Source organism: Apaloderma vittatum, unplaced genomic scaffold (assembly GCF_000703405.1).
Source record: "Apaloderma vittatum isolate BGI_N311 unplaced genomic scaffold, ASM70340v1 scaffold5245, whole genome shotgun sequence".
Taxonomy (NCBI): domain Eukaryota; kingdom Metazoa; phylum Chordata; class Aves; order Trogoniformes; family Trogonidae; genus Apaloderma; species Apaloderma vittatum.
The window spans coordinates 1-9,693 of NW_009715331.1; the positions used below are offsets into that span (position 1 = coordinate 1).

Sequence of the window (9,693 nt, forward strand, 5' to 3'; positions counted from 1 at the left end):
TACAGGAGCTTAGTGCTGCTGTAGCCCTGCAAAAGAGGTTTCTGCTATACGCACCAATCTCTGTCAGGTACCAGAAGCAGACATGCTAGCAGTATTTTTTTCATTTTGAGTGATTTCAGTTTTCCAGAAGACCACTCAGGATCAAGAAGATTTTAATACAAAAAAAGTTTATCCAATAAGAAATGGAAGTGATGAGGAAAGCATTCCAAGAGCTGACTGAAAAAAAATGGGAAAAGTAGCATTAAAAAAGAACTAAGATGAGGGAAGGGAATCAACAAAATATGTTCCAGGGGGAAGAGTTTTGAGGACAGTTTGATTTGATGTTTTTAAGAACTCTATTTTCACCAAAAAAAGGCGCCTTGATCTGGTGAAGAAACTTTCAGATGAGAAAGTTTTGTTGAAATTCAAGACACATGGGATATAGGCTGTAGTCAGGACGAAGCATACAGGATAAACAAATACATACAAGATCAAGTATCATTTCTACTGTATACACAAAGTAAATGGAAAAAAATAATAATGACTAGTATGTTTATACCATACCACAGAGCTGTTAAGACCACTACACTCTTGTTTCAGGCATTTCATTCTGTACCTCTCTTTGCAGCTTGAGAACAAAATTAGCTATGAAAAACTCAAGGAGTGGACCAGTCCCAGCATGATGAAAAATAAGACAATGAAAGTGTACCTCCCGCGCATGAAGATTGAAGAAAAATATAACCTCACCGCTGTCTTAATCGCCCTGGGTATGACCGACCTGTTCAGCCCTTTAGCCAATCTGGCTGGCATCTCTTCAGCAGAGAACCTGAAGGTGTCTGAGGTCATCCATGAGGCCTACATGGAAGTCAGTGAAGAGGGCACCGAGGCGGGTGGCTCAACAGATGTGATGGGAGACATCACACAGTCCCCTGACCTTGAAGAAATGAAGGCTGACCGCCCTTTCCTTTTCTTGATCAAACACAATCCAACCGACAGCCTCCTCTTCTTTGGTAGATATTGTTCTCCCTAAGGAGACAAAGAGAGCGAAACAATGCTTGCCTTCCCTCAGAAACAGGCACCCCTTACTGTAGTGTTGTACTGTAACCTCATCTCTCCAATACTTTCTCTAAGTGGAAAGCCTTCAATATCTAGGGAGATATTCTTGAAGAAGTGTGTGACTTTTCAGATCCTTAGGTGCAGGTATTGCTCACGCAACTTATTTTCAGAACTTCTATCCAGGATTGAATGAGAATTTCAGGACATAGCTTAGAAACATTTTCCACTGTCGTTGAATAACTTGAGAGACCATTTCTTTAGAAATCGTCATCTCCAAACACAACATCCTGGCTGATACAATTTTCTGTCTTCATTCCAGTGACTTATTATTGATTTTATGAATGTTAATCGGCAGTCCTTCTATTTATTCTAATAAAAGCATTGCAAACTGAGTATGTCTTTACTTATTCTGAGTTACTGCACCACACGACCTGAAACATATGACGTAGTATGTAGTGACTATTGGCAGAAGTGGTTTATAGTAGGATTTAGATCCTATTTACAAAACCAGAATGTTCCCATATCTGAGGGCACTAAATAGCTTAAGATTTTGTTTTTTAATTTTGAACTTAAGCAAGGTAAACCCTACCACTGCTATTCTTACCCTGAGCTTATCTCCATATGGTACAACATAAAACTATTTTTTTTTAATTTGCTACCGTATTTCCAAATAATTTTAAAAGATTTCATCTAGGTGTCCTCAGTAAATAAATCGAGGTGATAGATCTAGGAGATATAACTTCTAAACTATGAGAAGAGTGTTTGTCCTAAAAGGTGGACTTTTTCAGCTCACAGGGAAACACATTTTCATAGCTGCTGTGAGGTCTGTGGCAGAACTGCAAATATTGGTCTCCCTAAGACAGACATAAAGAATTAGCTGTGGTTAATGCAAGTATTCAAACAAATAAATATTTCAAGAGATATGACATTTCAAGGTTTACTGCGTAAGTTGTGTTCTACTTCCCTTGTACCCAAAAGCAGTCAGCAGAGAATTGTAAAACATCATCCTAAGGAGTGGAGTGTGTTATTAAACTGAAATAAGCATGTCTGTCACTCTGCACTTTCTAGGTACAATGATAATAAAACTATCAACATTTATTATGGAAGTATTTATTACATGAAATGAAGAAAAAAGACTCTATTGTTTAATCATTCTGTTGCTTGATGATTATTTTAAGGCAAAGAAACAGAGAAAATCAAAGCTGCAATGGTAAGCAGCTTTATAAAACTACACACAAAGAGAGGTTTTCAAGAAACAGAGTCCACCTAATGTCCTCACTGAGAAACAGAACTGCTTGATTTGTTTTAAATTGGGCCATTAGGTGTCACTAGAGATACGAAGTAACGTATCTTAGTCTTCTGAAAGACAGACATCTTCTTGAAAATGAGGTTGAGAGTTTAACGTAGGTTCTTATTTCAATTTTTGTGCAGGCAGATGATTCTGATCAATATACTGAAAATATAGACTAGTGGCATTTTTTTTAAAAATAGAAATATTTTTGGTGAAAGTCCAGAAGCATTTTAAGTTGTCTATGCTGAATATAAAAATAATATCACAGTCCAATACTCTAGAAGGTACAGAGCTATTTGGTTCATGAAGGAGAAATCATCCTTTGTAGAGACTAAAATGAGAGATGAAAGTGTAGATGTAGCAAAGTTGAATAAAATCTGTACCCGCACACCAATGGCTGTTGGCCCAGAACTGTGTAGGTCAGTTCTGGGCAGGCACGCTGTAAAGGCACTACCATGGTGAACGCGGCTGCTGTGGCCCTCATGGGAAGAAATCTGCAAAAAGCAGCATGGAGAGTGTAACAAAGGGATGAGGGAAGAGCAGCCACGAGTGGAGTAAATGCTGCATGTTGCTTTTGAGCTCTGAAGACCAGCAAAAGTTTAAAAATACGAATTCCACTTCCCATGAAGTCTAGATACTGTCCAACAGATCTTTTTTTTCCCTAGCAGCCTGACCAAAGTTGGTATGTCAATAAATTGCCATCTGTGTATCCGCTAGACTCCGTTTTCACTATGTGCTGTGTTGTTGTGGATACACAATACTGCTAGGGGTCCGTGGAACTAAAAGAGCCACATGCAATCACATTCTTTTCAATGTTGCATAGGACATCATTGGAAGAGCTCTGTGAACTGAGTGTGCCTTTATAATTATCTCAGGCCATTCCACACTTACCTGCATATTTGACATGCAAGACAAACTTGCCTTCTCCTAAGCAAACTAATTCCATGGCTGAAGACACAAGACTTCTCAGGCAATATGCTCTAATCACAGTTACCGGAGGAAAAGCACTCGGAGGACCTCCGGGACTCCAGGAGTATTGCTGTCCTGGGCTCCCAAACCAAATTGAAAGCTACATACCTGCTGGAAAGGCTTTGACTTGGAGCCGTAGTTCAGTTTTCTGTTTCTTGTGGCTGGTGAACTAATATTCTTCAATCTAGAAAAGAGACAGCGGAGAAGGAATTGTCGAGAACTGGCAAGGGTGAGGCTGCTCACCATGTAAAGGGAACCCAGGGCATCAGGTCATAGCAAGACAGGGACCTCTCCCTGATAAGGTGCTTGATGCTACATTTCCAAATACTACCACTACACTCCCAGTGATTCCCAAACAAGTCTGCAGTGATAACATAGGTCACAGGTCAATCCTGGCAGTTAAGATCACAATTCAGGGTCTGTAGTGGTCCTAACATGAAAACTGTTGTACATCAAGGAGGTAGCAAGCCACGTAACAATTTACCCAGGCACAGGCCCATCTCTTTTGCTCATAGGCAGGTAACAGAGCTCTGAATGCACTAATAAGCCTTTAATGGTCCTGACCAGCCACTTCTGGAGCTGCTACCCATACCTGTGGAACCAGGAGCTCTAAGCTAGCCTCGAACATTCCGTCCCTCTCTGTGCTACATCAGAGGTGTGTTGGTCTCCCCTTCAAACACAGCTGTGTCCGTGCCTGGCCAAGGACTCCTAGGGTGACCTTGGCCCCTTGTGATCACTGGACCTGAGCCTAGCGCTGATGTGCGAATCGACTTCATGGCCTTTCTTCAAACCCCCGCCTCGTAGCCATGACATTGCCTTATGGTCTGGACCCTTGGTTGTAGCTTTCCATGATCTCTGGGCTTGCCTGATCAGGTGCTGTGAGACTGAGCCCTGCCCAGTGAGGTTCCTGCCTTGCTAGCTGTGGGGTTCCCCTTGCCTCCTGGTTTGCCCTTCCCTGGGGAGAAGCCAGCCCTTGCTGCTCCCTCACAGTGAGCTCAGGCCTCCACAAGCCCTATGCTGAGCACCGAGGCCCTCATGCAGGGCCTTAGAAAACTTCCTGATCTCCCCACAGCACTCACCCATTACTCAGACCCAGGCTCCTGAGCGAACCCCTTTCCACCCAGCCAGACCCTCCTTCTGCCCTGGCTTGTGCCCACTTGGGGCGGCCTGACCCCCTCACCTCAGCCTCTGACCTTTCATGCCATGTCCCTTTCCAATCCGCTCTCTCTGCTCTGGTCTCTGTCCCCTCAAACAGCTCACTGACGCCCCACAGCCACTGAGTCACTGCAAAGCAAGGCCCTCCTGAGCCCAAGCCTCTGTCAAAAAGGCTCCCAGGAGGCTTTGCTTTGAAGTCTTCTGTAGTGATCTAAGCTTGAATAGAATTGTACATCAAAGAGTTAGTGATCCACGTAAGAGCAGGTGTGAGAAGGCACAGCCCTTTTCTGTGCTGACCCTACAGGTTGGCTTCCCGGCCTGTGCTGTGCCGCACGTACCCCTGGGCTGCAGAGTGATCCCCGAGTGTCCACCACGAGGAAGGAACCTGTAGGCAGTTCCCACCTGACATGGGGGATTGCATCACTGTGCCCTTAGAAGTATTTTAAAGTACCATTCCTTGACTGATGGTCTGTCTAGTGCTGTACAACTCGGGGCTCCCTGCATCTGAGGGAATGTAAGAAGAGAAGGCTCTGGGGAGCCTCCCAGTACCTGAAGGGGCTACAGGAAAGCTCGTGAGGGACTGCTCACAAGGGAGTGTAGCAACAGGACGAGGGGCACTGGTTTTAAACTAGAGCAGAGCAGATTTAGATTAGATGTTAGAAAAAAGTTCTTTACAATGAGGGTGGTGAGACAAAGGAACAGGCTGCCCAGAGAGATGGTGGAGGCCCCATCGCTGGAGGCATCCAGGGTCAGGCTGGATGGGGCTTGAGCACCATGGTCTGGTTCAGGATGTCCCTGCTCCCTGCAGGGGGGCTGGGCAGGATGACCTTTAAAGGGCCCTTCCAGCTCAGCACGTTCTGTGATTCTATGATTCTATGATTCTATGGTTTCTATAGTCCTATGATTATCTATGCTCCACTTTTTTTTTCTTTTAGCATTATCTGCAATAAATGGTATTTTAAGCAAAATCATACAGAATCTGAGTGCCTTTCTTAAAGCAGATCATAATGAACACTAGACCTAGTGCCTTGCAGCAGTGCTCTATACCTTTTCAGTGACTGCAGAGACCTATAGTCTCACCAATTCTCCTTTCCCTTTCTGAAAATTAGTCACTTTTTCAAATTATAAGGAACTTTTCCTGATCATCCTGACTTTTCCTTAGCTGTCTTTTCACTGTTATACCTAAAGAAGCTTTTCTTACTGGGATACACACTCCTTGTCAGTTTTCCCTCCAGCAGAATTGTTGCTTTTTAAATTCCATCCCTGCATTCTTGGGGGAAGCTTCTACACTCCTGCCCAGTGGGCTCTCCTTGCTCCCAGGTCTTTTATACTTTCTTATTTTGTTTGGGCTTAGTCAGAATGAAGGCAACATCATCATCAGAGACAGCCTGCATATTGCTTCAGCAGCAAGACATGTGGCATGTATGGGAGCAAGTGAAAGGCTTTGTATGTAGGTGAGGCTAAAACTCATTCAACTACAGTGAGGATGATCTTCAGGTTCTGAGTCAAATACTCCCATCCAACCTGTTGCTGGCCTGTGGGATGTGATCATTGAAAGTTATGCCATCGAGGTCACATCAACATATGTCAGATCAAATATCCAGGCGGGAGCATTAAGAAATCATCATCTGTACAATGTAGATTGAGTCCCTGTCAGGTTAAAATGAGTGTGAGACCTGATATGGGATATCACAGTGACAATTAAGAGCAATGACAAACGCCCCTGTCACAGTCTATGAGAGATCAAGGCAGCACTACAAATTATAGAGCGCTGCTACAGAAAGGTGTCAGGTGGGCTGTGAACTGCAGTGTGAAGGAGCCTGACCACACACCTCATTTAGTTTGCACTGGGGAAAAACCAGTCTCACAGAACAACTGAGAGAGAAACTACCACTGATAGCTACAGCACCAAGGTCTGCAATGACAACCAGTTAGACTGCCATCTGCAATCACTCTAGGTAAAATGATTTCTCTCTCTGTGAATGGTTGCTTCAGTCCTTCATCAAAAAACAGCTTCCAGATTCACAATGTGGAATGAAGACAAACACACAAAAAAATTGATCTGCTCCTTCTTACTGGCAAAAAGAGCACGAACAAAGTAAATGAAATCTTGAGTTCTGTGTAGGTTTTTGTGATTGGATGAGAGGCTTTGGTCTGTGAGCTGACCTGGACTCAGGTCATAGAATTGTCAAGGTTGGAAAAGACCTCTAAGATCATCAAGTCCAACTGTCAACCCAATACTACCATGACTACAAAACTATATGCTGAAATGCCACATCTACATGTTTTTTTTAACACCTCTAGGGATGGCAACTCCACCTCTTCCCTGGGCAGCCTGTTGCAAAGCCTCACTATTCTTTCAGTAAAGAAATTTTTCCTAATATCCAGTCTAAACCTCCCCTGGTGCAACTTGAGCCCAAATATCCTTTTGGATATAAAAGTGCCTTTTAGACTCTCAGGTGCCCAAAGATCAGGTACTCAAGAGTCTGTTGGTCTAGTGACAGCTTCACAATGAAATTCCTGGCAGAGCAAAGGGCAGCAGAGCCTTAGCTGACCTCTCTCTTGGGACAAGCATTGTCAGGCAAGGATATATGACAGAACTGTTTGTACTGCTTTGCACAGCTGTGCTCGACAGGGTGATCCATTGCCAGTTGTCCCAGGTAGACTTCCAGCTGCAGGAAGGTTTGCTTACTCTCTCTAGACCCCATGTCAAGCAATGTGTACAAGACCTTTTGTGTGTTGACACTGCTGACAGCCTATTCTGATCCAGTTCTTCATTTGCTTATGAGTAGCTTCTGTTGCTTACAAAACTGGCCTTTTATTTGAGCACAGAAAACCAAATCAGGCCTCTAGGCAAGAGAGTAGTATGTCTTTCTCATACACTATCAAAGCAAAGTTTCTTATCCTCCATGTCTTTGCTTACTGTGAGCGTGTTCTGAACCTGAAACTCCAATTCTTGTAGAGAAAATATGGCTTTTGTATAACTGATGAAACAAAGCTTTACATTAAATACATACAAAACTCTTGTGCAGGTCTAGAACCAGGACACTACTTGGAAGTTAAATTTACCAGGTATGAAAAGCCTCTGGGATCACACAGGATTACTCTGTCCTGTGTGGAGAATCTGCCACTTGCTCTTGTTAAATTTCATATAGTTGAGATTGCCCAGCTCTCTAGCCTATCCAGACCTCTCTGTAAGGCCTCTGTACTCTCGGGGGAGTTCACAGCTCCTCCTAGTTCTCCTAGTTAAGTATCATTGGCATATGCTCACTTTGTCATATTCTCTTCTTCTTTTTCGTCTTCAGCTTTGAAGGACGCCTGATAATTGTTATTTGAGGCTTAAAAGCAAACCAAAATGTGGTAGATTCCCTGTGACTCTCAGGGTCCAGGCACATCTGTCAGTATTTTATTACATGCCAAATATTCTACTGGCCACCTGGCACTAGAAAGCACTTCTGATTTTCCTCATGTCTGTGGTACCACCTCACCTCCTGAGCTACACAAATGAAACGGGGACCCACTTTGCCAGTGGATACAAAAGAAGGAATGTGGGTACTTGCAGAACAGGTATGGGGTCCTGCAGGAGGAACTGACTGTTGGAGGGGCAGGTGGTTCACCCAGGCCAGAAGTGCCACCAAGACCTAGTTGCCCTAGACCTAGCATCACAACTGGATCCAAAAAGAAAACCAGAGGGGTGATTGTTGTGGGTGACTCATTCCTGAGGGCGGCAGAGGGCCCATTATGCTGTCTGGACCCACTTCACAAGGAGGTCTGCTGCCTCCCCAGGGCATAGGTTAAGATGTGTTGGGCAAACTTCTCACCCTAGTAAACCCTTCTGATTATTACTCCGTTTTGGTATTTCAGGTAGGTGGTGGTGAAGTAGTTACAATTAAGAGAGATTTTACAGTCTTGGGGCAGCTGCTTGAGGGATCAGGAGCACAAGTTGTGTTCTCCTCTATCCCTCCAGTGGCAGTCATGAATGAGGTAATTTACAGAAAGAGCCATCAGATCAATTCAGGGCTCAGGGACTGGTGCTATCAGCAGGTCTTTGGATTTTTTGATCACAGGCTGTTATACAAGACATCTGGCCTGGTGGCAACAAATGGGGTGAACTTGTCTCAGAGGAGGAAAAGGATCTTGGAGCATGAGTTAGAAGGGCTCATTGATAGAGCTTTAAACTAGATATGAAGGAGGAAGGGGATATAACTGGGCCTGCTAGGAATAACCCCAAGGGAAGCATGCAAGGGCCTATAGGACGGTGTGCTAGCAAGGACTCTCACTCTACCATCTCCATGAAGATGAGGGATAGATGTATAATGGAAAATGAGGAGGCAAGGGTTTTTGTTGATCATTTAGAAATCATGGAAACACCTGAGAAGGGTCTAGTAGGAAGTGGGGCCCACACTCACAAAAAAGTGTTTGGATCGGTAGCTCGACTGAAGTGCACTTATACCAACACACAAAATATGCAACAAACAGGGGAAGCTTGAAGCCATGATGCAACAAGAAAACTATGACATAGTGGCTATCACAGAAACATGATGGGATGCCTCACATGACCGGAGTGCCACAGTCAGTGGCTACAAGCTCTTTGGGAAGGACAGAGAGGGAAGGAGAAGCAGTGGAGTGGCCCTGTATATTAGGAACTGTTATGAATGCTCAGAACTTCTGTATAGTGACAATATGGTCGAGAGCGTCTGGGTTAGGTTAAGGGGCAAGGTCAGTAAAGCTGATATTGTGGGAGTTTGCTATAAATTTCCCAATGAGAGCAGTGAGGGAGATGAAGCCTTCTATAAGCACTTGGGAGAAATTTCATGGTCACTTGCTGTTCTTGTGAGGTCTTCAACTTCCCAGGTATCTGCTGGAAATACAACACAGCAGAGAGGAAACAATCCAGGAGGTTCCTGGAATGTGTGGAGGATAACTTCCTCACACAGATGGTAAGTGAACCGACCAGGGAAGGCACCCTGATAGACCTCCTGTCTGTGAAGAAAGAAGATCTTGTGGAGGATGTGGCAGTTGGAGGCCATCTAGGGAAAAGTGACCATGAAATGACTAAGTTCTCTATTCTTAGAGATGTTAGGAGGGGGAAAAGCAAAACTGTCACTTTGGACTTCCGAAGGGCGGACTTTGACTTGTTTAAGAGGTTACTTGATAGAATCCCTTGGGAGTCGGTTTGAAGGGTATAGGAGTCCAGGAAGGCTGGACACTTTTTAAGAATGAAGTCTTAAAGGCACAGGAGT

General features: G+C 44.2%; 1 pseudogene; it reads left to right on the forward strand.

The window, feature by feature from the left end:
* Positions 1 to 607: 607 nt before the first annotated feature.
* On the forward strand, positions 608 to 1,009 carry LOC104273675 (annotated as a pseudogene).
* The last annotated feature ends 8,684 nt before the right edge of the window (positions 1,010 to 9,693 follow it).